Below are 27,947 nucleotides of genomic sequence, written 5' to 3' on the forward strand. Positions count from 1 at the left end.
CCCTACTCCTATGCCGCTACTTAAAAAAATACATTTTCAGGCCCATTCAAACCAATGAAAATCCAAGTTTTCAGAGCACAAGGTAATGAAAATTTTCTCGATCCACATCTTTTACTACCTTTAATCTGTTAACAGACACTAAGTGTCTCAGATGAAAAATACTGTAGCGGGAATTGACATCGTTAACAGTATTCCATACAGGTAAGTCTTGATTGTTCCAATTTCTCAAAAATTTGGACAATTTACTGCCTCTATGACATGTCTCGGGTGTGTGAAAGAAAAAAAAGAGGCCTGTACAATGTATTTCTCAAAATAGACAATTATTTTGCACATAAAAACAGAGAAACCTTATAAATAATGTACAGGGAGCAATGTAATGTCGGTAACGGAACTACTCATTTGGAAAGACAACACTGTCACCTAGTGTCCTCTCAGCAAAACTGAGTGGGAATTTTTAGGGGCTGCCAAAGAAGAGGTGGAGATTTATAGGAACCTGGGATGTTTGAAAAATGGTTTTCGACGATCTCCTCGAGGAACGCACCAAGCGCCATCCCAAATTGCAATAATGGCTCTAGGTTGACTCCTTGTGTCCTCACTCGTTGCAATGTGACATTCCAACTTCTCTCATCAAGAAGCAGAGTTGATTTCCCCTCCCTTGAAGTTAGGTGACTTGCCACGGCCAATAGAAGGCAGCAGAAACGATGGTGTGCCAGCTCAGAGCTAGGCTCCACGATGCTTCTACTCTCCCTCTCAGAGCCCTGCTACCCCCATGAGCACAAGCCCCAGTTACTACCTGGGGCATAAGAGACATGTGGCCCAGTCAGGCCCCCGGCCTGACTACAGCCAGTCCCCAGCTGACCCCACAGGTGTAGCAGCAATTCCAGCCATGATAAGCAGGGTTGTGATGAAAAATTAAGAGCATAAGTGTATGCTATAATTTATAAATCACTCTGTCAACCTACGACATTATTTTTCAAAAACATTTTTGTTATTTTGAATTCCTGCGTGGACATATTGAAAACAGCACTCCAAGGATTGTTGGAGAGGAAAGGATGCAACCTGAAATTGAGAGTAAAATGTATTAGTTTATCCAGATTCACATATTTGTATAAATTACTAGAAAATCATCTGAAGAAAAACAGACACGAATGAAAAAAACAGACCAAAGAACACGGGTGAAGAAACATGGCAATTTAACACCAACTAGTACATCAAAGATGTAATGGAAAGTGTATGTTTCGTTCTCTGTATAATGCTGTATAACTTTCCTCACAAAAGCATTATTTGACTTGTACATACTTCGAAAAAAACAAAGCATTAAGATTATCTGCTGTTGTGAAAACTGACCCCTATACACAGAGGGCAACGAGAGACAGAAGAAAGAGGCAGCCCGCTCCAGACTAGTCAGTGGCAGTTTTAACAAGCAAGGGAACCTGCTTGCAAGGCTTGCTGTTGTCAGCTGAAAGATGAATAGATCTCAGCACCCATACACCAGGATCTTGAGTTTACACAGAGACCTTAACAGGGTTCACTCACGTGTACTCTCTACATGGTCTCAAGAACACATTACTCTCTCAACGCTGAGTTCTTAAAAATGGTTCCCACTGTGGGAATGGCAGGCAGAATGTATATTCCAAAGTCAGGGGAAGGGGTGAGGAGACTATGATTGCCCGGGTCCAGCTCTCGCATCAACTGGCGGTTATGCCATCTCAATGGTTTCCTCTGACATTTCAGGAAGGAAGGATACCAGAAAAGACAGCCTACGGCAGAAAACACTCAACATGTTATCACGAATGGCAGGGCAACCCAAGCAAGTGGCTATACAAGCCTACATAGGACCTGGAAGTGGGAAGCATTTGGGGACTACACCTGGGCATGGTACTGACTCCCTCCACAAAGAGACAAGGAGAGCAGAAATCTGGATGGAGTCAAGAGAGAGAAAAAAGAAAGGCAAGACAGGATATGGAGCAACGTGTGGATCCAGGAGCATGTGTTTCAGAACTGCCTGGGCTCTGCACACCAGCTGCATCACCATTCTCCTTGACCCTCATTGGTATAACAAAACAAGGGTGGGCGAATCGTGGCTGCCAAGTCTCTTCAAACTGTCCATAGAATTGACGGTTGGAGTAAGAGATGCACAGCAAACCGACTCGGTGGATTGATGGTGTGGGGTTAAGTCTGCAGAGCTAAAGGGCCCAGAGGTAGAAAAGGGAAGGGGAACCATGAGGATATGGTCAAGCCCCATTGTATGGATAGTTCATCCATATGTTGTATGCAAATTCCATTCAATTTGCTCTGAGTGAACAAGAGAGAACAAAATTATCCTTTAAACCATGTCAGTGACTTTATTTACCATCTCATTTGATGAGCTCATAGCCCAGGGTCAGAGGGAAATGGGAGCTGTGAGTCGGCCATCTCTCAGGAAGTCTCAGGCCTCAGAGGTCCCTCAGAGCCAAACTACCTCACCTTTTGCACATTTCAAGCAACGTTATTCCTAAGCGCGAGTCACCCTCTTCATCAGGTTCTCCAAGAAACAGCAATCTCTCCCAATGAGAGAGGAAAAATGGGCTACTTTGGCTTGCTGAGGCACAATAGGTAGTTCTCCAAAATGGTACCTGCCTGGGGGATTTTTCAAGAAAATTAAACATCAGTGGTGATTTGTTTGTCTTCACATAACGTATGACCCAGATGTGCTGAGAAATAAGAAAAGGACGAACGAATCCAGGGCAGCTGATCCAAGGAGGCAAGGGGCAACTTCCACAGCCTACGTGGAAAGATAGAGGAAGGGAACATCCAGCTGGTGGGAGTTGAAGACAGGGCTCAGTACTCCTTGGGCTCAGGATGCCACCCTCTCATTCACGCTCTCCTTCTCTGTTGGCCCCTCCAAGCCAGATTAAAGAGCCAAAAGGAAATGCCCTCCTCCATTCTACTCTCCTGTCCTTCTATCCACCCAGACCTTCTTTCCCTTTGCCATCAATTTCTTGACTTACACTCCCATTGCTCCCCTCCTATCTACACTGCAATCTGGTTTCTGCCCCACTACTCTAGTGAAACTGATCTCCTTGAAGCCCCCAATGATTTCTCCGTTGACAAGTCCAGGGGACTACTTCTCAAATCTTAGCTATGAGACCACTAAGCCGAATTAGATCTTAAACAACGTCTCTGTCTTGAAAATCACTTTCCTGGCTTCTGCACCACCTTTCCTTTTCTTTTCATGAGTCTGATCACAACTAGTACTGTAGATTCCATTGAATTAAGGAATGCTTTTGCCTACATGTGTGAATGAGCTGTGAGTAAAGTACTGAAGTAGAGGACACCTAAAGTGAAACGTCTTCATGAATGTCCACGTGACTCAGCAGCAAGTTAAACTTTCATACATGTGCTAGAGAAGAAGAGTTGGGTTTTACTTTATTTACTTTTCCCTGGACTGTGCTGAATGACTATCATCTACAAGTTCAAGCTACATTTTGCTGAGGATTAATGCACTGGGAGAGCTGAGAGAAAACTGAACAATAGAGCTGTCTTTTTCTTCATCAGTTCACCTTAGTTTCCCAAACTCTAAGTCTTTCCTGAATTCTTTCTCCTTTTTATTGTAGTAAAATGAACATAACACAAACTCCACCATTTGGATCATTTTACAAGTCACTGTACCATTCAGTGGAATTTACTACTGTCACAATGTTGTGCAACTATCACCACTGCCGAGCTGCAAAACATCTTCATCAACCAAGAGGAAACCTACACCCATTTTAAGGAGTCATTCCCTATTTCCCTCTCTTCCAAACCCCTGGCAACCACTGATGTAGAATCTTTTCTGTGTGTATGGATTTGCCACTGCTGGACATTTCATATAAATGGAACCATACAGTATGTAGCCTTTCATGCCTGACTCCTTTCACTTAGTTGCATCCATCATGTAGCATGTATCAGAAATCCACTCACTGTTACGGCTGAATCCTTCATACCCTTTGAATACAAAATTAAAAATACGTTGAGAGTGAAGCTCTGTTTTAATGGCACATCTATTAGGCCAATTCATTGAAAGAGGCTGAAGATGGAGATATTGTTGTGAAATGATAATCGTTGAGAAGCCTCAGCCAATTGGATAACGAAAAGTTTGGGCAATGTTGCAAAAAATTATCTGCTTTATATTAAAAGCCTATTAAACAAGGATGCAGGAGATTGTCTTTTTCTTGCAGGTAACTTAAATGAGGCAGAAAGAAATAACTGCCCTTTAAAACACATTTTGAAAGGATTCTCTTTATTCTTAATAGACGAATGGGAGTACAGGAAGTTCACATCCAATATGGACTCCCTGTCCAAACACTGTTTATCGTTCTAGCCACCACTATCGAATTATATTTCTTGAGCGTAAGGCAGCTCAATTCCTGCATATTACTTTCTAAAATTCATCCATCAAATCCATTAATACAGTATAAACAAGAGTTGTTCATGTTTAAGTGCACTTCAAATATCAGGCATAAAGAACCCCCAGTAAGAAAAAGAATCCTATATCTCTCGCCAGAATGTGGTCAGCTCTGGGGTGCTCTGCTAGCTGAAAGACACATTCATTATTAAGAGGATAGAGGCTGTTTAAGAGGGATGAGAGCCAAAAAGTTTTAACTACATATATGTGTTAAGAACAGTGCTAGGTTATCTCATATTCTATATCAGTCAAGGCTCACCATTTTACATACGTGAAAAGCAAAGTTAAAAGTGTATTAGTAGGGCTTCCCTGTTGGCGCGGTGGTTAAGGATACACCTGCCAGTGCATGGGACACATGTTTGAGCCCTGGTCCAGGAAGATCCCACATGCCACGGAGCAACTAAGACCATGTGCCACAACTACTGAGCCTGCATGCTAGAGCCCATGAACAACGACTACTGAAGCCCACGCACCTAGAACCCATGCTCAGCAACAACAAGAAGCCACCACAATGAGAAGCCCGCGTACTGCAACAAAGGGTAGCCCCCGCTCACCGCAACTAGGGAAAGCCCGCGCACAGCAACGAAGAGCCTAGGCAGCCAAAGATAAATAAATAAATACGTCTATTTAAAAAAAAAGTGTTTTAGTAACTTACTAAAAGATACGCAATCAGTAAACGTGAGCAAGAATTCAATCCCAAATCTGTCACACTGAAGTTTAAGCTAATACTTGAGATTAATAAAAACAGCACTAAATTAAAAGTTCAGAGATATTTTTTATTTCATACTTTCACTAATGCTCTTTGGAGAGAAATCATTTCATTTATATGGGCCTTAGTTTTCACAACTATAATACTTGGAAGCTTGACTAGATGATCTGTATGTCGTCTTCCAATTCTAAAATATTCCACTAATTTGGATTCCTACAATAATTGTCCTTGCAATACATGCATGCTGCCACCAAGTAGCACTAGAGACTACTAGTTCCTTTTTTATTCTTAGTGGGGGTGCATTTTGACAGCACACTTATCCGTCAATAGTACAACCTGTTAGTATAACTGTAAGATAACAAAATAATCTGGTATTCTTTCCTGTAAAAGAGAAGCTTTACATTGTGTCTGTGAATCGTACCAGAATCACCTGTAGGTTTTTAAATATAGAGGAAATCCTGAACCCATTGAATGAGACTCTTCAGAGACAGGACTTGGGCATCTGGAATTTTGGGCTCCCATCATTTGTATATTTTATTTCATTTTATTTTTGCCTATGTACAATTATGTCACATCCTTTTGAATCTTTAAAACTTTCTTTTTGTTTTAAATTTTAGAATATTCCATAATCTTCACCTACTTTTCATAAGGTGTTATCTGTTATGTTTATTCGATCTTGTCCTTCTCCTGGTTAAGATTTCTTTCTTTCCTTTTTTTGTGTTTTTTGGGGCCCTGCCTCATGTCTTGCAGGATCTTAGTTCCCTGACCTGGGATTGGACCCCAGGGCCCCAGCAGTGAAAGCGTCATGTTCTAAATACTGGACCACCAGGGAAGTCCCAAGATTTCAGTTTTAAATGACTTCTTTCCCCACTCTAATTCATTCCTGGGATCAGTTTCATGTTTGGACATTAAAGCAACCTTGCATTGCCAGAATAAAGCTACTTTGATTCTGATATATGATTGTTTTACATACCATGCAGTTTGTGCTTCTCTTTACACATTTTGCATGCATGTTCAAAGGAGAAACTGGCCTGTGATTCTATTCTCGTAATATTCTTTATCGATATTTTGGTGGCTTTTTTAAGATTCTATACTTTATGTTTTATTTATTTATTTTTGGCTGCATTGGGTCTTCATTGCTGCATGCGAGCTTTCTCTAGTTTCGGCAAGCGGGGGTCTATTCTTTGTTGAGGTGAGTAGGCTTCTCATTGCAGCCTTCTGACCCCATGGGCTTCTGACCCCATTCGTCAGTGCTACTTCAGGTCCTCACCCCTTCCCTTCTGACCCTGGGCAGTGAAATCCTCTTTCTGCGGCTGGCGTGTGGCAGAAAGTCAATGAGGCAAGAGTAGGTTTGGAGTATCCAAGGAGCAGAAAGGATGTCAGTGTGTGGAAAACAGAGCGAGCAAATTGGAGAGGAGAACGAAACAGAGAGGAAACAGAGGCCCAGATTTCTAGGTCTGTGGAGGCACTCTGAAGACTTTGCATTTTCTGTGAAGAAGCCACTGAAGAAATTTGAGTGACATGATCTGACTTATGTTTTAACAAGATCTCTCTGGATGCCACGCTGATTAGAGACTGTAGGAGAGCAAGGACAAGCCCCAGAAGACCAACAGTTGATTCAAAGAAATGACTACTCAAACATGGTCCCCCTCCTCAGTGAAGACGCAGAGCAGGAATTGGCAAATAATGGCCACGAATCAAATCAGGCTCTCAGCCTGGATGTGGGGGACTGTGAGCTAATAATGGTTCTCACGTTTAGAAAGCTTGTTGAAGAGGAAAGAGGAGGAGAAGCTACAGAAACTGTATATGGCCCACAAAGCCTAAGATATTTAAAATCCAGAAAATGCTTTCCAACACCTGACGTAAAGCATGTGGCTGGTAGGAGGTCCTCAACCAAATTTGGAAGAGGAATACATGAGTCAGTTAGTTCCTGAAAACAATGTAAAGTGATAGGTGTCAAGAAACATTTATCCCTTCAACCTTAACCTTCACAAATGATGCCAGTTCCATTGAGCTATTGAAAAATACATTCTGGCTTTCAGAAAACTAACCCAGAGGACATTTTCTCACATAGGCAAGGTCATAAACAACTGTCAAGTGAAGTTGAAATAGCAACTAATCAAATAATAACAAAAAACATTTTTACAGATTTTTAAATCTTACAAAGCATTTTCATGTTCATTATCTAATTTAATCCTCAAATCAACGTCATGAGATAGTTACTATTTCCCCATTAGAAATGACCACATAGGAAATCCTTAGTGATTGCTCAAGAAAAGCTGAAATCTTGAGTGTTACATCTATTAAGGCCAAGGTTGGCTGTTTTCCCATGGGAACACTGGATGCTAAAATCCACAGGGATTTTCAGCTCAAGATGGCAGACTAGGAAATATATTTACTTTCTGTTCCTCCTGAAACCATATCTAAATAAAACTGTAGAAATACCAAAATTAATCAACCAATAAAAGCCAAGAAATCTGTAAGTCATCAACCTCAGAGGGATTTCAACACATTTCGAGAAGGCAAACAATGAAATGGAGGAGCCATGAATAAAATAATGAAGAAAAAAAGGCTGAGCCTAAGTAAGGTCTGCACAAAGTCACTCAGCTTTTGCTGAGCTCTGGTTATAGTCAAGGGCAGAGGAAAGAAGAGGGGCTGAAAACAAGGAGACAAACGTCATTTTAGGAAAAACACTTCATTTAATGAGCTCCAGGGAACACTCAGCCTGCTGCCATACTAACTCATGAATTACAATGGATTGTTGGTAAGCAAGACAAGAAAACAGGGAAGAAACAAAAGAAACAAAAATCAAGACACTGTTTCTAACTGAACTCTTCTCAAATGAGATCGAGGAATTATGGTTCAATGCCACAGCTGTAAATCATTTCTGCTCTTGGAGAGGTTACAAAGGGCTTATAATATTTCCCTTTTTGTCAGACAGAATTTAGGTCTGAGCAAAAGCTTTTGTGTCCTCCAACCCCAAAATTTATTGGGGATGGAAGCCCAGATTTGCTGGGACATACCATAAAAAGAATCTCATGAGCAGAGGGTCAAACTGATTTTGCAATATATGAATTATGCCCAGTGTGAGTTTCAACAGGTTTATATATATATATATATATATATATATATATATATATATATATACACATATATATATATATACATTTTTACTGATCTATATGATTTTGGGTTCTGAAACTTCTACATGTCTCATGCGTGATACATAACAATGTCAGCCCCAGGAGGGAGAAAACACTCCAATGAAGCAAGCCAAAGAAACAAGTTTTAAGCAAGGTCAAGTGATGTGTGGACCAGGATTGTTCAATTCCTACCTGTCATGTTGAAGCTTCCAGCTCCTGAATAACAACACATGCTTCCCTTGTCCTAGACAGCCAAGAGTACGTCTCCTCTCTTGGGCATAAGAATCCCTAGAGTTACATATGTGTAGTAAAGAGTGGACCCAGCTGTCATACTCACAATGACCAAATTGTGTTGATCGTACTTTATACCAATACATCGCTCCACGCTGAAGTTGCAGTAAACGATATATTTGCTTTCTAGAGATGAATGAGACGCCTTACTGGATATACTCCAGGAAGGCCAGAGAAGCTGGCTTCTAATCCATACGGAACAATTCACTGGTGAATTTCTTTCAGGATAGCCCATGATTTATCTAGAATATCATCTTTACATATTTGGATCCTTCCAACTAGACAAAGGGAAAATACGGGCTTCAAGCCTCAGTTAGAAATATGGAATGGCGCCATGCTGACAACTGGTGGTCCCTGACCTGTATCTTCTGAGATTAGAACACAGTGTGGTGGATGACTAATTCAGGCGTTGAACAAAAGAAGACCTCCTACAGGGCAGTGTAGCTGTTTGTTACAGGTATGGCACTTAGGGCTAAGTACCATAAGGACTACAAGAAAAAAAGAAAAACAAGTAACACATGAAGCATATACGATAAGGAGGCACCACAGTCCAGAGCACAAGCTCTGGAACCACACAGGCTTGGATCGAATCCCGGCTAAGCCACTACCATCTATATACCCTGAAGGACAGGCCAAGGTTTAAATGTTCTCTTACCAAATTTCAAAAAAGAAGTGAAGAAAGAACCTATCTGCCAGGAAGGGACATCATGGTCTGGCAGCATCCAGGCAGATCAGGGCTCTGCATCTCCTGCTCAGAAACCTTGGCCACCTGGCTCATGGTGATGCTGGCAGCTGAGCAGCCCTGGAGAAGGCGATCCTGTCTCCAGGTCTCGCAGAGGAGCTGGGGAGGTCTCCGGACGAGGTGGCCCACACCCTGGTAAGCTCTGGCTGCCTCCTGCCCTCAGGTCTGAGCAGGCTCTGGCCTCTGGGCCCCGTGGTGGGGAAGGCCTGGCCGATACATACGCAGGGCTGAGGGGCCTGCAGAGCCAGTCCCCAGGCAGGGTGAGCTCTGGAGGAGGCTTCCACAGTCCCCAACAGTCTCCGCATGGTGGCCCAGCTGGTGCCAAACACCTGCCACCCACAGCCAGACGTCCCAGCCACTAGAAAGTCCAGAAGGGGCCCTGCTCTTTGCCTTTGGGCCAGGGTTAAGCCACCAGCTGGGCTTGCATGTGACCCCTGCCTCACCCCCTGACCCGCCCGCTCTTTCTCTGTGACACTTACAACGGATATGTCATAAAGCCAGGCAGAGCCAGTGCTATAAATTCAGAGGAGTTAGAATCTAGGAAGAGCCTCTCCCACTTTCACTCTCTGCTCTCAGATCAGGCAGGCAGTACCTCTAATATGGAAGCTATGGACACCACACCTCCTTCACACGCTGTCCTCTTCCATTCTGCTCCTGTTTTCCCCAGCACCCCATTCACTGCTTTGGCGGGCATCGGTGCTTCAGCAGGAAGCACGTCAGACCCCGAACCTATGGACACCACACCTCCTTCACACGCTGTCATCTTCCATTCTGCTCCTGTTTTCCCCAGCACCCCATTTACGGCCCTGGCGGGCATCGGTGCTTCAGCAGGAAGCACGTCAGACCCCGAACCTATGGACACCACACCTCCTTCACACGCTGTCATCTTCCATTCTGCTCCTGTTTTCCCCAGCACCCCATTTACGGCCCTGGCGGGCATCGGTGCTTCAGCAGGAAGCACGTCAGACCCCGAACCTATGGACACCACACCTCCTTCACACGCTGTCATCTTCTATTCTGCTCCTGTTTTCTCCAGCAACCCATTTACGCCTTTGGTGGGCATCAGTGCCTCAGTAGTCAACACCTCAGACCCCGAACCTATGGACACCACACCTCCTTCCCACGCTGTCATCTTCCATCCTGCTCCTCTTTACCCCAGCACCCCATTTACGGCTTAGGCCGGCACTGGTGCTTCAGCAGGCAGCACCTCTAACACCAAAGCTATGGACACCACACCTCCTTCCCAGGCTGTCATTTTCCAGTCTGCCCTGTCTCCAATAGAACCACTACCCATTTCACACCGCTGTTCCAAGTTCTGGGAACACACCACCCAGTGATAGCAATGCCTCAGCCCATGCCTCGACTCATTTACCTGCAACGTGAGCCAACAGACAGACCAACACTTCAAAGTTATGACAGAAAGTTGAGTAAGTTATACGCTTGGAACTTCATTTATTATTATTAACAAGCACAACTGTAGTGCTTAGACTATAACAAGTACTATTCTAAGGGCTTACCAAATATTAACTCACTTATTCCTCATAATGGCAACCCTAGAGGTAGGGAATATTCATAATGTTCACTTTTCTGGGGGAAACTGAGGCCCAGAGACGTTGAATAGCTTGCCTAATGCCACACAGTAAGTAGGTGGCAAAACCCGGGATTAAAACCAGACCGTCTAGACTTTCATCACTTTGCTGTGTCACCGTACTGTAAGTTGTGGTTAGGGAAGGAACTAAATTGACAAGACTCTGAACTAAAAGGAGAAGGGAGAAATGAGAAAATGAGTGATCCTAGAAACTAGAGTAGATTTAGGCTCAGGAATTTCTGGTGATGAGACCCGGAAGAACAAGAACTTGGTTGGAATATTAACTTGGGGTAGTATCTGAATCCACTGAGAAATGGTCTTGTTTTCTGTAAGATTTAGAAAGGTCAGTTGGATGAAGATTAATGAAGACAAAAGTAGAAAGGAAAAGAAAAAGGTGCCTTAAGTGAGACATAACCGCTTCCCTCTACGTACCCACAAGTGGGGTCCTGTGGGAAAGGATGGAGCTCTCTCTACCGGGTTGGTCACCAGGCTGAACAAGGAGAAACATGGCAACCATTGTACTGGTTTTGATGATCTCTCAAAACCAAGGCTTCAGTTTCCAAGAACGACCTACGGTAGCATAACTAGTGTGTGTCACACATGCCACTAAGTGTGTTTCCAGTCACACATTTTAATTGGAGAACTACTTCCTATGAGGTAGGCATCAGTTCCCTATAGCTGCTGTAACAAATGACTACAAATGTGCTTGCTTCTAACAAAACCCACTTATTTTCTTATGGTTCTGGAAGACAGAGGTCCAAAACCAGTTTCCCTGGGCTGAAACCAGAAGTCGACAGGGCCATCCATCCTCCTTCTAGAGGCTCTAAGCGAGAATCTGTTTCCTCGCCAGCATTCCTTCACTTCTGGCCACATCAATGCAACCCCAACTTCGTCATCACATTCTCTTTGGAGTACAAATTCCCTCTGCCTCTCTCTTACGAGAACACCAGTGGTTATATTTGGGCCCATCCAGGTAGTCCAGGAGAATCTTCCCATCTGAGAACCATTACTTTCATCCCACTGGCAAAGTGCCTTCTGCCATTTAAGGTGACATTCACAGGTTCTGGAGAGTAGAATGTGGACATTTGGGGGCAATGGTATTATTCAGTCTACTACAAGGTAGATACTATTATCTTTCTCAGATGTAGGAAATGACGTTTAGGGAAGTAGTTTGTCTCAGGTCTACAATTTCCAGAGTAGAGACTTAAATTCTGCCACTGACACTTTAGGACACACCCTAAACAACTTTAATCTGTGTCCTTAACTACTGCATAATCCTTGGTTAAGAGTCACACTTAGGTATCAAGACCCAATTGAATACAACACAAGTACTGTCTCCTCTTTCACTATGTTTGCCTGGTGTACTGATGAATCTTGCCCAGAGCAGAAGAGTTCAGAAAACTGTCATGCAGGTTTACGAAGAGAAAGCATTTACTGTTTGACGTGCCCGGAGTAACGGAAGGCTTTTTCAAATAAAATATGCCACCAAACAGTCAAGTGTCACAACAGAGGTAACCCCGTGGGAGTCACGAGGAGACTAAAATTATCTCCAATTGTGCAGGAGAGAAAAGTTTCACTGAAGGCAGGTGTAGTTCAGCCAAGCCCTACAGCACAGAAGTAGGAATGTGGGTATGTACGAATGGGAAACACTTTAATGCAGAATGGATGAGAAATATGCATTCGACCTATTCTAAAACAACTGGCTTATTAACTCAGTAAATCGATTTAGTCAGTCAAACTAGCTTTAGCTGATTACTTATCCAGGGAATAGCTGTTTAGAGTAATTTTTGTCATAGAACAGTAAATAAAATGGTTGATCTATAGCTTTAGGCTTGCTAAGTGAAATAGATTGCTCTAGATGATTTTCAAGTGACTTACTTGGTAGTACTCACGAAATTGGGGGTTAACAATTGCTTACGAAAACAAAGAGAATTGATTTTAAATAAAGTAGTTACTGTGTAAACTATCTGTTCAGTAGCTCATGTTAAACGGATGTTTATAATCCCCATTGGACAACCAATTACTTTTTTGCAAATGGCAATGTGAATTGCTCTCGCATAAACTATAGCAATGACCACCTATCTAATTTGTTGTCCAAACCAGAAATCTTCTAACAATACTGGTGTCCTAATAAAAATAAGCACGAAGGGAACACACACTGGGTGTCTCCCGTGTGCCTGTGCATGCATCTATATCTCACTGAAGCCCCATAACAGCCCCCAAGAGAGGGACTCTGAGTGTCCCCATGCTGCTTGTGGAGAAACAGGCACAGGAAGGTTCAATAGTCTATCTACCTAATATCACACAGAGGGTGGGAGAGCCCGTTTTTAAACCACCTGCCTCCAATTCCAGGTGCCTGGAGCCAGACTCAGCCTACAGCTCTCTTCTGCTCGCCTGGAGGTGAAACAAGGTGTCATGATTAGTCAAATCCAGGTCTTCACTCATCAAGGTAGCTTGAACACCTGCACGTCCTCCAAGTAGCAGGTAGCATAAGCAATAAGATGTTTGCCCCGTGATCGTCCAGGAACTTGGAATCAGCTGTGCCTGGTTAGGCTGAACTGGTTTAGAGTGGAGAGGACCACTGATCTTCGACCTGGGCAAGTGCCTTTTGACCTCCTGCCATCAGAGGGCCGAAAACTCCAGCCTGAGAATGTGCTGAGGCCTGTAGCCTAGTTACGCCAGCTCAGAACAATGACGAGCACACGTTTTTCCAATCACCTTTCCTCATGCTCCCCATGCCTCATACTGCCCTGCTTCTTTACTCTTTATCCCACAGATACCCAAAGCCCCTTGCCTTTGGGGAGGCGGATTTGAGACCTATTGTCACGTCACGTCCTCGCTTGGCTGCCCTGAGAATAAACCTCCTCTTTGCTGCAAACCTCAGCATTTCAGTGTTTTGGCTTGCTGCGCCTCAGACAGAATGGTTGGGAGCAGTGGCACAGGTCCCTTGCCTGTGAGGGAAGCTGGTTCCTAGTAGTCACGTTGCGGATGTTTTCTCCTCTCGGGTGGGGGTGCGGCAGACATCCTGCTCTTCCGGAAAGGGAGAAACGCAGGTGCCAAACCCTTGCCCTCAGCGTCACCGTCACCTAGAAGCTTGTTAGAAGCACAGAATCCAGGCCCCACCCAGAACTACTGAATACCAGCCTGCATTTAACAAGATCCACAAGAGAGGCATACCCATATTAAAGTTGGAGAGGCACCAAGCTGTCATCGTCTTCTCCGCAGCTAATGAAAACGAAGCAAAGATTCATCCCGAGCCGACTCTGCCTCAGTCATCTGGATATCACATGAGCTCATTTAATCCTCCCCAGAACCTGCAAATGAGACTGAGGGTCAGAGTGGTCTAGCACCCAAGGTTCCATAAAAGAGCATGACCAAGGCTCACTGGAGCCCAGACTTCCAAAAAACAAGGCCCCTGAGCACAGCATGGCACCACCGCAGCCCAAACCGTGGGCCTCGAGGGTAGGCCAGACTCCCCACGCACAGTTCACACCATTCGACAGATGCTCACAGCAGACCACAAGGCAATATGAGAAGTAACTTCTGATTGTGGAATCTCTGAATTTTGAAATTTAAAGAAAAAAATCTGTTTTCGGGGGATGGTTAAAACAGTTCTACCAAGGAGTAAAGAGAGGGCATCTCAAGGCCCCTTCTGGACTAAGAATTTAATGCCTACTTATTGAGAAATGCTCCGTGCATTTGCTCAGCCCTACGTCAAGATGAAGTTCTCTGTGCCCTAGAAGCTTAGGTTCTAAAAAGGCCACAGAAATGGGTGAGACCTAAAAAATGCCAGAACAATGCAATGGCCTTAATCAGACTGTCTTTGCTTTGCCTTGCTTACAAGTCACTGACTTTAAACTGAATATGGTGTCACGTCTTTATGTTTCTTGAAGCTTTTTTTTTTTCTTCAAAAGATCATATAAAGATTTTCTTCCATGGTAAGACTTTTATATTGTATTTTTCTTAAACTGGACTGTGGTACATTTACCCTCCATCAGATGATTGCTTATAACTCACCTTGCTTTATTAAGAATACCGCTAGAGGCTTCTATGTCCCTACTAAAAAAAAATACATTTTCAGGCCCATTCAAACCAATGAAAATCCAAGATTTCAGAGCACAAGATAATGAAAATTCTCTCTATCCGTGTCTTTTACTGCTTTTAATCTGTTAACAGTCCCTAAGTGTCTCAGATGAAAGGTACTGTCGCGGGAATTGACATCATTAACAGCATTCCATACAGGTAAGTCTTGATTGTTCCAATTTCTCAAAAAGTTGGACACATTTACTGACTCTATGACATCTCTAGGGTGTGTGGAAGAAATAAAAAAGAGGCCTGTACGATGTATTTCTCAAAATATACACACAAATAGTTTGCACATACAAACAGGGAAACCTTATAAATAATGTATGGGGAGCAAAGTATCGTCGGTAACGGAACTACTCATTTCGAAAGACAACACTGTCACCAAGTGTCCCCTCACCAATACTGACTGGGAATTTTTAGGGGCCACCAAACCAGAGATGGAGATTTTTAGGCACATTCTTGCCAGAAAAGAGAGCCTAGGGCATAAACCACTCAACTTGTTGGCACGAATGCCAGGGCAACCCAAGCAAGTGGATATACAAGCCTACGTAACGCTTGGAAGTAGGACGTTTTGGGGGACTACACCTGGACTGGTACTGGCCTCCCTCCCCAAAGGGACAAGGAGAGCAGAAACCTGGATGGAGTCAAGAGAGAGAAAAAAGAAAGGCAAGGCTGGGTATGGAGCAACGTGTGGATCCAGGAACATGTGTCTCAGAACTGCCGGGGCTCTGCAGACCAGCTGCATCCCCATTCTCCTTGACCCTCATTGGTATGATGAACTCAGGGTGGGCGCATCCCGGCTGCCAAGTCACTTCCACCTGTCCATGGAGTTGACAGTTACTTGCTCACAGTGAACCAACCTCTCTGGACCTAACAGCTACTGCAGGAGGCGGTAGTGGAGAACAAGGTGACGACAACGACCAGATGCGAAAGAGGAAGACACGTCCAGTGGACCGACTGGGTGGACTGATGGTGTGGGGTTAAGTCTGCAGAGCTAAAGGGCCCAGAGGTAGAAAAGGGAAGGGGAACCATGCGGATATGGTCAAGCCCCATCGTATGGATAGTTCATCCATATGTTGTATGCAAATTCCATTCAATTTGCTCTGAGTGAACAAGAGAGAACAAAATTATCCTTTAAACCATGTCAGTGACTTTATTTACCATCTCATTTGATGAGCTCACAGCCCAGGGTCAGAGGGAAATGGGAGCTGTGAGTCTGCCATCTCTCAGGAAGTCTCAGGCCTCAGAGGCCCCTCAGAGCCAAACTACCTCACCTTTTGCACTTTTCAAGCAACCTTATTCCTAAGCGCGAGTCACCCTCTTCATCAGGTTCTCCAAGAAACAGCAATCTCTCCCAATGAGAGAGGAAAAATGGGCTACTTTGGCTTGCTGAGGCACAATAGGTAGTTCTCCAAAATGGTACCTGCCTGGGGCATTTTTCAAGAAAATTAAGCATCAGTGGTGATTTGTTTGTCTTCACATAACGTATGACCCAGATGTGCTGAGAAATAAGAAAAGGACGAACGAATCAAGGGCGGCTGATCCAAGGAGGCAAGGGGCAACTTCCACAGCCTACGTGGAAAGCTAGAGGGAGGGACCATCCAGCTGGTGGGAGCTGAAGACAGGGGCCAGTCCTCCTTGGGCTCGGGATGCCACCCCCTCTTCCTACATCTTCACGCTCTCCTTCTCTTTTGGCCCCTCCCAGCCATATTAAAGAGCCACAAGGAAATGCTCTCCTCCATTCCATTCTCCTGTCCTCCTATCCACCCCTCCCTTCTTTCCCTTTGCCATCAATTTCTTGACTCGCCCCCCATTTCTCCCCTCCCATCTACACTGCAATCCGGTTTCTGCCCCACTACTCTCGTGAAACTGATCTCCTTGAAGCCCCCAATGATTTCTCCGTTGACAAGTCCAGGGGACTACTTCTCAATCCTTATCTTTGTGATCGCCAAGCCGAGTTAGATCTTAAACAACGTCTCTGTCTTGAAAATCTCTTCCCTTGGCTTCCGCGCCACCTTTCCTTTTCTTTTCATGAGACTGATCACAACCAGTGCTGCAGATTCCATCGAATTAAGGAATGCTGTTGCCTACATGTGTGAATGCGCTGTGAGTAAAGTACTGAAGTAGAGGACACCTAAAGTGAAACGTCTTCATGAATGTCCACGTGGCTGAGCAGCAAGTTAACCTTTCATACATGTGCTAAAGAAGAAGAGTTGGGTTTTACTTTATTTACTTTTCCCTGGACTGTGCTGAATGACTATCATCTACAAGTTCAGCCTACTTTTTGCTGAGGATTAATGCACTGGGAGAGCTGAGAGAAAACTGAACAATAGAGCTGACTTTTTCTTGACCAGTTCACCTTAGTTTCCCAAACTCTAAGTCTTTCCCGAATTCTTTCTCCTTTTTATTGTAGTAAAATGAACATAACACAAAATTCACCATTTGGATCATTTTACAAGTCACTGTACCATTCAGTGGAATTTACTACTGTCACAATGTTGTGCAACTATCACCACTGCCGAGCTGCAAAACATCTTCATCAACCAAGAGGAAACCTACACCCATTTTAAGGAGTCATTCCCTATTTCCCTCTCCTCCAAACCCCTGGCAACCACTGATGTAGAATCTTTTCTGTGTGTATGGATTTGCCACTGCTGGACATTTCATATAAATGGAACCATACAGTATGTAGCCTTTCATGCCTGACTCCTTTCACTTAGTTGCATCCATCATGTAGCATGTATCAGAAATCCACTCACTGTTACGGCTGAATCCTTCATACCCTTTGAATACAAAATTAAAAATACGTTGAGAGTGAAGCTCTGTTTTAATGGCACATCTATTAGGCCAATTCATTGAAAGAGGCTGAAGATGGAGATATTGTTGTGAAATGATAATCGTTGAGAAGCCTCAGCCAATTCGATAATGAAAAGTTTGGGAAATGTTGCAAAAAATTATCTGCTTTATATTAAAAGCCTATTAAACAAGGATGCAGGAGATTGTCTTTTTCTTGCAGGTAACTTAAATGAGGCAGAAAGAAATAACTGCCCTTTAAAACACATTTTGAAAGGATTCTCTTTATTCTTAATAGACGAATGGGAGTACAGGAAGTTCACATCCAATATGGACTCCCTGTCCAAACACTGTTTATCGTTCTAGCCACCACTATCGAATTATATTTCTTGAGGGTAAGGCAGCTCAATTCCTGCATATTACTTTCTAAAATTCATCCATCAAATCCATTAATACAGTATAAACAAGAGTTGTTCATGTTTAAGTGCACTTCAAATATCAGGTATAAAGAACCCCCAGTAAGAAAAAGAATCCTATATCTCTCGCCAGAATGTGGTCAGCTCTGGGGTGCTCTGCTAGCTGAAAGACACATTCATTATTAAGAGGATAGAGGCTGTTTAAGAGGGATGAGAGCCAAAAAGTTTTAACTACATATATGTGTTAAGAACAGTGCTAGGTTATCTCATATTCTATATCAGTCAAGGCTCACCATTTTACATACGTGAAAAGCAAAGTTAAAAGTGTATTAGTAGGGCTTCCCTGTTGGCGCAGTGGTTAAGGATCCACCTGCCAGTGCACGGGACACACGTTTGAGCCCTGGTCCGGGAAGATCCCACATGCCGCGGAGCAACTAAGACCATGTGCCACAACTACTGAGCTGCGTGCTAGAGCCCGTGAACCACAACTACTGAAGCCCACGCACCTAGACCCCGTGCTCAGCAACAACGAGAAGCCACCACAATGAGAAGCCCGCGTACTGCAACAAAGAGTAGCCCCCGCTCACCGCAACTAGGGAAAGCCCGTGCACAGCAACGAAGAGCCTAGGCAGCCAAAGATAAATAATTAAATACGTCTATTTAAAAAAAAAGTGTTTTAGTAACTTACTAAAAGATACGCAATCAGTAAACGTGAGCAAGAATTCAATCCCAAATCTGTCACACTGAAGTTTAAGCTAATACTTGAGATTAATAAAAACAGCACTAAATTAAAAGTTCAGAGATATTTTTTATTTCATACTTTCACTAATGCTCTTTGGAGAGAAATCATTTCATTTATATGGGCCTTAGTTTTCACAACTATAATAGTTGGAAGCTTGACTAGATGATCTGTATGTCGTCTTCCAATTCTAAAATGTTCCACTAATTTGGATTCCTACAATAATTGCCCTTGCAATACATGCATGCTGCCACCAAGTAGCAGTAGAGACTACTAGTTCCTTTTTTATCCCTAGTGGGGGTGCATTTTGACAGCACACTTATCCGTCAATAGTACAACCTGTTAGTATAACTATAAGATAACAAAATAATCTGGTATTCTTTCCTGTAAAAGAGAAGCTTTACATTGTATCTGTGAATCGTACCAGAGTCACCTGTAGGTTTTTAAATAAGGAGGAAATCCTGAACCCATTGAATGAGAATCTTCAGAGACAGGACTTGGGCATCTGGAATTTTGGGCTCCCATCACTTGTATATTTTATTTCATTTTATTTTTGCCTATGTACAATATTTGTCACATCCTTTTGAATCTTTAAAAGTTTCTTTTTGTTTTAAATTTTAGAATATTCCATAATCTTCACCTACTTTTCATAAGGTGTTACCTGTTGTGTTTATTCGATCTTGTGCTTCTCCTGGTTAAGACTTCTTTCTTTCCTTTTTTTTTTTTCGGGGCCCTGCCTCATGTCTTGCAGGATCTTAGTTCCCTGACCTGGGATTGGACCCCAGGGCCCCAGCAGTGAAAGCGCCATGTTCTAAACACTGGACCACCAGGGAAGTCCCAAGATTGCAGTTTTAAATGACTTTTCTCCCACTCTAATTCATTCCTGGGATCAGTTTCACATTTGGACATTAAAGCAACCTTGCATTGCCAGAATAAAGCTACTTTGATTCTGATATATGATTGTTTTACATACCATGGATATAGTTTGTGCTTCTCTTTACAGATTTTGCATGCATGTTCAAAGGAGAAACTGGCCTGTGATTCTATTCTTGTAATATTCTTTATAGATTTTTTTTAAGATTCTATACTTTATGTTTTATTTATTTATTTTTGGCTGCATTGGGTCTTCATTGCTGCATGCGAGCTTTCTCTAGTTTCGGCGAGCGGGGGTCTATCCTCTGTTGCGGTGAGTGGGCTTCTCATTGCAGCCTTCTGACCCCATGGGCTTCTGACCCCATTCGTCGGTGCTACTTCAGTTCCTTACCCCTTCCCTTCTGACCCTGGGCGGTGAAATCCTCTTTCTGCGGCTGGCCTGCGGCAGAAAGTCAATGAGGCAAGAGTAGGCTTGGAGTATCCAAGGAGCAGAAAGGATGTCAGCGTGTGGAAAACAGAGCGAGCAAATTGGAGAGGAGAAGGAAACAGTCAGAGAGGAAACAGACACCCAGATTTCTAGGTCTGTGGAGGCACTCTGAGGGCTTTGCATTTTCTGTGAAGAAGGCATTGAAGAAATTTGCGTGACATGATCTGACTTATGTTTTAACAAGATCTCTCTGGATGCCACGCTGATTAGAGACTGTAGGAGAGCAAGGACAAGCCCCAGAAGACCAACAGTTGATTCAAAGAACTGATTACTCGAACATGGCCCCCTCCTCAGTGAAGACGCAGAGCAGGAATTGGCAAATAATGGCCACGAATCAAATCAGGCTCTCAGCCTGGATGTGGGGGACTGTGAGCTAATAATGGTTCTCACGTTTAGAAAGCTTGTTGAAGAGGAAAGAGGAGGAGAAGCTACAGAAACTGTATATGGCCCACAAAGCCTAAGATATTTAAAATCCAGAAAATGCTTTCCAACACCTGACGTAAAGCATGTGGCTGGTAGGAGGTCCTCAACCAAATTTGGAAGAGGAATACATGAGTCAGTTAGTTCCTGAAAACAATGTAAAGTGATAGGTGTCAAGAAACATTTACCCCTTCACCCTTAACCTTCACAAATGATGCCAGTTCCATTGAGCTGTTGAAAAATACATTCTGGCTTTCAAAAAAATAACCCAGAGGGCATTTTCTCACATAGGCAAGGTCATAAACAACTGTCAAGTGAAGTTGAAATAGCAACAAATCAAATAATAACAAAAAACATTTTTACAGATTTTTAAATCTTACAAAGCATTTTCATGTTCATTATCTAATTTAATCCTCAAATCAACGTCATGAGATAGTTATAATTTCCCCATTAGAACTGACCACATAGGAAATCCTTAGTGATTGCTCAAGAAAAGCTGAAATCTTGAGTGTTACATCTATTAATGCCATGGTTGGGTGTTTTCCCATGGGAACATTGGATGCTAAAATCCACAGGGATTTTCAGCTCAAGATGGCAGACTAGGAAATATATTTACTTTCTGTTCCTCCTGAAACCATATCTAAATAAAACTGTAGAAATACCAAAATTAATCAACCAATAAAAGCCAAGATATTTTGGAAGTCATCAACCACAGAAAGATTTCAACACATTTCGAGAAGGCAAACAATGAAATGGAGGAGCCATGAATAAAATAATGAAGAAAAAAAGGCTGAGCCTAAGTAAGGTCTGCACAAAGTCACTCAGCTTTTGCTGAGCTCTGGTTATAGTCAAGGGCAGAGGAAAGAAGAGGGGCTGAAAACAAGGAGACAAACGTCATTTTAGGAAAAGCACTTCATTTAATGAGCTCCAGGGAACACTCAGCCTGCTGCCATACTAACTCATGAATTACAATGGATTGTTGGTAAGCAAGACAAGAAAACAGGGAAGAAACAAAAGAAACAAAAATCAAGACACTGTTTCTAACTGAACTCTTCTCAAATGAGATCGAGGAATTATGGTTCAATGCCACAGCTGTAAATCATTTCTGCTCTTGGAGAGGTTACAAAGGGCTTATAATATTTCCCTTTTTTTCAGACAGAATTTAGGTCTGAGCAAAAGCTTTTGTGTCCTCCAACCCCAAAATTTATTGGGGATGGAAGCCCAGATTTGCTGGGACATACCATAAAAAGAATCTCATGAGCAGAGGGTCAAACTGATTTTGCAATATATGAATTATGCCCAGTGTGAGTTTCAATAGGTTTTTATATATATATATATACATTTCCACTGATCTATATGATTTTGGGTTCTGAAACTTCTACATGTCTCATGTGTGATACATAACAGACAATGTCAGCCCCAGGAGGGAGAAAACACTCCAATGAAGCAAGCCAAAGAAACAAGTTTTAAGCAAGGTCAAGTGATGTGTGGACCAGGATTGTTCAATTCCTACCTGTCATGTTGAAGCTTCCAGCTCCTGAATAACAACACATGCTTCCCTTGTCCTAGACAGCCAAGAGTACGTCTCCTCTCTTGGGCATAAGAATCCCTAGAGTTACATATGTGTAGTAAAGAGTGGACCCAGCTGTCATACTCACAATGACCAAATTGCGCTGATCGTACTTTATACCAATACATCGCTCCACGCTGAAGTTGCAATAAATGATATATTTGCTTTCTAGACATGAATGAGACGCCTTACTGGATATACTCCAGGAAGGCCAGAGAAGCTGGCTTCTAATCCATACGGAACAATTCACTGGTGAATTTCTTTCAGGATAGCCCATGATTTATCTAGAATATCATCTTTACATATCTGGATCCTTCAAACTAGACAAAGGGAAAATACGGGCTTCAAGCCTCAATTAGAAATATGGAATGGTGCCATGCTGACAACTGGTGGTCCCTGACCTGTACCTTCTGAGATTAGAACACAGTGTGGTGGATGACCAATTCAGGCGTTGAACAAAAGAAGACCTCCTACAGGGCAGTGTAGCTGTTTGTTACAGGTATGGCACTTAGGGCTAAGTACCATAAGGACTACAAGAAAAAAAAAAATAAGTAACACATGAAGCATATACGATAAGGAGGCACCACAGTCCAGAGCACAAGCTCTGGAACCACACAGTCTTGGATCGAATCCCGGCTAAGCCACTACCATCTATATACCCCGAAGGACAGGGCAAGGTTTAAATGTTCTTTTACCAAATTGCAAAAAAGAAGTGAAGAAAGAACCTATCTGCCAGGAAGGGACATCGTGGGGTGCAGCATCCAGTTGGATCAGGACTCTGAATCTCCTGCTCAGAAACCTTGGCCACCTGGCTCATGGTGATGCTGGCAGCTGAGCAGCCCTGGAGAAGGCGATCCTGTCTCCAGGTCTCGCAGAGGAGCTGGGGAGCTCTCCGGACGAGGTGGCCCACACCCTGGTAAGCTCTGGCTGCCTCCTGCCCTCAGGTCTGAGCAGGCTCTGGCCTCTGGGCCCCGTGGTGGGGAAGGCCTGGCCGATACATACGCAGGGCTGAGGGGCCTGCAGAGCCAGTCCCCAGGCAGGGTGAGCTCTGGAGGAGGCTTCCACAGTCTCCAACAGTCTCCAACAGTCTCCGCATGGCGGCCCAGCTGGTGCCAAACACCTGCCACCCACAGCCAGACGTCCCAGCCACTAGAAAGTCCAGAAGGGGCCCCGCCCTTTGCCTTTGGGCTGGGGTTAAGCCACCAGCTGGGCTTGCATGTGACCCCTGCCTCACCCCCTGACCCGCCCGCTCTTTCTCTGTGACACTTACAACGGATATGTCATAAAGCCAGGCAGAGCCAGTGCTATAAATTCAGAGGAGTTAGAATCTAGGAAGAGCCTCTCCCACTTTCACTCTCTGCTCTCAGATCAGGCAGGCAGTACCTCTAATATGGAAGCTATGGACACCACACCTCCTTCACACGCTGTCCTCTTCCATTCTGCTCCTGTTTTCCCCAGCACCCCATTCACTGCTTTGGCGGGCATCGGTGCTTCAGCAGGAAGCACGTCAGACCCCGAACCTATGGACACCACACCTCCTTCACACGCTGTCATCTTCCATTCTGCTCCTGTTTTCCCCAGCACCCCATTCACGGCTTTGGCGGGCATCGGTGCTTCAGCAGGAAGCACGTCAGACCCCGAACCTATGGACACCACACCTCCTTCACACGCTGTCATCTTCCATTCTGCTCCTGTTTTCCCCAGCACCCCATTTACGGCTTTGGCGGGTATCGGTGCTTCAGCAGGAAGCACGTCAGACCCCGAACCTATGGACACCACACCTCCTTCACACGCTGTCATCTTCCATTTGCTCCTGTTTTCCCCAACTCCAGCCTGAGAATGTGCCGAGGCCTGTAGCCTAGTTACGCCAGCTCAGAACAATGATGAGCACACGTTTTTCCAATCACCTTTCCTCACGCTCCCCATGCCTCATACTGCCCTGCTTCTTTACTCTTTATCCCACAGATACCCAAAGCCCCTTGCCTTTGGGGAGGCGGATTTGAGACCTATTGTCACGTCACGTCCTCGCTTGGCTGCCCTGAGAATAAACCTCCTCTTTGCTGCAAACCTCAGCATTTCAGTGTTTTGGCTTGCTGCGCCTCAGACAGAATGGTTGGGAGCAGTGGCACAGGTCCCTTGCCTGTGAGGGAAGCTGGTTCCTAGTAGTCACGTTGCGGATGTTTTCTCCTCTCGGGTGGGGGTGCGGCAGACATCCTGCTCTTCCGGAAAGGGAGGAACGCAGGTGCCAAACCCTTGCCCTCAGCGTCACTGTCACCTAGGAGCTTGTTAGAAGCACAGAATCCAGGCCCCACCCAGAACTACTGAATACCAGCCTGCATTTAACAAGATCCACAAGAGAGGCATACCCATATTAAAGTTGGAGAGGCACCAAGCTGTCATCGTCTTCTCCGCAGCTAATGAAAACGAAGCAAAGATTCATCCCGAGCTGACTCTGCCTCAGTCATCTGGATATCACATGAGCTCATTTAATCCTCCCCAGAACCTGCAAATGAGACTGAGGGTCAGAGTGGTCTAGCACCCAAGGTTCCATAAAAGAGCATGACCAAGGCTCACTGGAGCCCAGACTTCCAAAAAAGAAGGCCCCTGAGCACAGCATGGCACCACCGCAGCCCAAACCGTGGGCCTCGAGGGTAGGCCAGACTCCCCACGCACAGTTCACACCATTCGACAGATGCCCACAGCAGACCACATGGCAATATGAGAAGGAAGTTCTGATTGTGGAATCTCTGAATTTTGAGATTTAAAGAAAAAAATCTGTTTTCGGGGGATGGTTAAAACAGTTCTACCAAGGAGTAAAGAGAGGGCATCTCAAGGCCCCTTCTGGACTAAGAATTTAATGCCTACTTATTGAGAAATGCTCCGTGCATTTGCTCAGCCCTACGTCAAGATGAAGTTCTCTGTGCCCTGGAAGCTTAGGTTCTAAAAGGGCCACAGAAATGGGTGAGACCTAAAAAATGCCAGAACAATGCAACGGCCTTAATCAGACTGTCTTTGCTTTGCCTTGCTTACAAGTCACTGACTTTAAACTGAATATGGTGTCATGTCATTATGTTTCTTGAAGCTTTTTTTTTTTTTACAAAAGATCATATAAAGATTTTCTTCCATGGTAAGACTTTTATATTGTATTTTTCTTAAACTGGAGTGTGGTACATTTACCCTCCATCAGATGATTGCTTATAACTCACGTTGCTTTATTAAGAATACCGCTAGAGGCTTCTATGTCCCAACTAAAAAAAAATACATTTTCAGGCCCATTCAAACCAACAAAAATCCAAGATTTCAGAGCACAAGATAATGAAAATTCTCTCTATCCGTGTCTTTTACTACTTTTAATCTGTTAACAGTCCCTAAGTGTCTCAGATGAAAGGTACTGTCGCGGGAATTGACATCGTTAACAGCATTCCATACAGGTAAGTCTTGATTGTTCCAATTTCTCAAAAAGTTGGACACATTTACCGCCTCTATGACATCTCTAGGGTGTGTGGAAGAAATAAAAAAGAGGCCTGTACAATGTATTTCTCAAAATATACACACAAATAGTTTGCACATACAAACAGGGAAACCTTATAAATAATGTATGGGGAGCAAAGTATCGTCGGTAACGGAACTACTCATTTCGAAAGACAACACTGTCACCAAGTGTCCCCTCACCAAAACTGACTGGGAATTTTTATGGGTCGCCAAACCAGAGGTGGAGATTTACAGGAACCTGAGATGTTTGAAAAATGGTTTTCGACGATCTCCTCGAGGAAGGCAACAAGCGCCATCCCAAATTGCAAAAATAGCTCCAGGTTGACTCCTTGTGTCCTCACTCTTTGTAATGTAACATTCCAACTTCTCCCATCAAGAGGCAGACTTGATTTCCCCACCCTTAAAGTTAGGTGACTTGCCATGGCCAATAGAAGGCAGCAGAAACGATGGTGTGCCAGCTCAGAACTAGGTCCCACGATGCTTCTACTCTCCCTCTCGGAGCACTGCTACCGCCATGAGCACAAGCCCCAGTTACTAGCTGGGGCATAAGAGGCATGTGGCCCAGTCAGTCCCCCAGCCCGGCTACAGCCAGCCCACAGCTGACCCCACAGGGGTAGCAGCAATTCCAGCCATGATAAGCAGGGTTGTGAGGAAGAATTAAGAGCATAAGCATATGCTATAATTTATAAACCACTCTGTCAACCTACGACATTATTTTTCAAAAGCATTTTTGTTATTTTGAATCCCTGCGTGGACATATTGAAAACAGCACTCCAATGATTGCTGGAGAGCAAAGGACGCAACCTGAAATTGAGAGTAAAATATATTAGTTTATCCAGATTCACATATTTGTATAAATTACTAGAAAATCATCTGAAGAAAAACAGACCCCAAAGAAAATACAGTCCAGGGTCAGCTGGGGAGTGGCTGTGTTTGGGAAAGTGGTCACACCAGGGACTCTTCAACAGGAATGGTAATGTTTCACTTCACACACTGGCTGGAGGACACAGGAGTGTCTGCGATGTTATAATGTGAGCACGTTGCATGTAAAAGCCACTGCTGACCACATCTAGGGGATCTGATGCGTGGGAGCTGGTAGTGGGTGGAGGCATCCAGAAGGTGGTGGTAGAAGAGGAACGTTGTACACGTAACGCCTAAGGCCTGACCAGAGGACGACCACTGTTCTAGAAACTGGACACAAATCCAACTTTTACGGCCAATCTTAGAAGACAAACTGTGGCATATTTAAAGTTTTAACACTTTATGTGAGCAAAAATAGATTCAATTCAGGCACCACAAAGCGGAAGAGGTGAGGAGAACTCCAGCCACAGGAGCTGCAGAGATGTGTATTTTAAAAGGGCAGAAGCAGAGAAAGGAAATGACTGATTTGCTATGGCTTTAACGCCTAGTTGGTGGTTTGTGACTGGTTGTCCTCAGCGGTTTTCGTCACCCTGAGGCGTTGACAGGCTTAGATTTTGGTTGGTTTACGTAAGCAGCCGCATTACTAGAGCCACTGCGGTCTAACGGCCTCTTTGCAGGGTTAATTTACTGACACCAATCGTCTGAGTCCTTCCTCTCACTCAGTCACTTCACTTCCTACGCCTCAGTTTCTCCTCTGTAAAGTGGATATTCAGTAGTAAATTCTCGGAGTTGTCAGTACAAATAAATAAACAAAGTGATTATTAGTAACCACGATCATGTCCTGAATGCACGGAACACGTCACCGTTTGCCAACCACCGTGTCAAGTCAGCAGAAACTACAGAAATTAAGGGCTCTCCGCAGAAATTCACACACCCGCGCACCAGGTAACGGACCACAGGCAAACGTTCACTCAGCCTTTCCTGTGTCCCTCACGAAGTGCACACTCTCTCCTGGGCGGCGCGAGCACAGACACTTAGTGGGAGTTTACTTTTAAAATGCGCTGATACAATCATGTCTCACTTTTGTTTGGATCAGTCAGCAAACGCGTTTTCGAAACCCCAAATTCTCCACACCGCCTACCTTTCGCGCCGTCCTAGTCTCGAAGCTTCCACCACTGCTCCTCAAGCCGGGTCCCCTTGGGAGGCGGGGCTGCGTGCTGGCGCACAGGGCGTGCGCTGACGTCCTCGAGCCCCGCCCCCAAGGTCCCGCCCGGAAGTTTAAACCGCCGCGCCGCGTTTCGCGGGGCGTTG

At 44.2% G+C, this 27,947-nt stretch overlaps 2 long non-coding RNA genes across 3 annotated transcripts; one reads left to right on the top strand and one right to left on the bottom strand.

Annotated features, from left to right (window-relative positions):
* Nucleotides 1–101: 101 nt before the first annotated feature.
* Nucleotides 102–27,904, bottom strand: LOC141277772 (uncharacterized). Of its 2 annotated transcripts, none has more exons than XR_012329590.1 (4): nucleotides 27,778–27,904; nucleotides 24,650–24,786; nucleotides 14,077–14,213; nucleotides 102–2,619 (listed from the first exon to the last, which is right to left on the bottom strand). It is a non-coding gene; the product is annotated as an uncharacterized lncRNA (long non-coding RNA). The 2 variants fall into 2 exon arrangements; XR_012329589.1 differs by having other exon boundaries at nucleotides 102–1,059; nucleotides 27,778–27,900.
* LOC141277773 (uncharacterized) lies at nucleotides 11,449–13,783 on the top strand. The gene is made up of 4 exons (XR_012329591.1): nucleotides 11,449–11,556; nucleotides 12,461–12,528; nucleotides 13,252–13,348; nucleotides 13,676–13,783. It is a non-coding gene; the product is annotated as an uncharacterized lncRNA (long non-coding RNA).
* Nucleotides 27,905–27,947: the final 43 nt, after the last annotated feature.

Source organism: Tursiops truncatus, unplaced genomic scaffold, assembly GCF_011762595.2.
Source record: "Tursiops truncatus isolate mTurTru1 unplaced genomic scaffold, mTurTru1.mat.Y mat_scaffold_51_arrow_ctg1, whole genome shotgun sequence".
Classification (NCBI taxonomy): Eukaryota; Metazoa; Chordata; class Mammalia; order Artiodactyla; family Delphinidae; genus Tursiops; species Tursiops truncatus.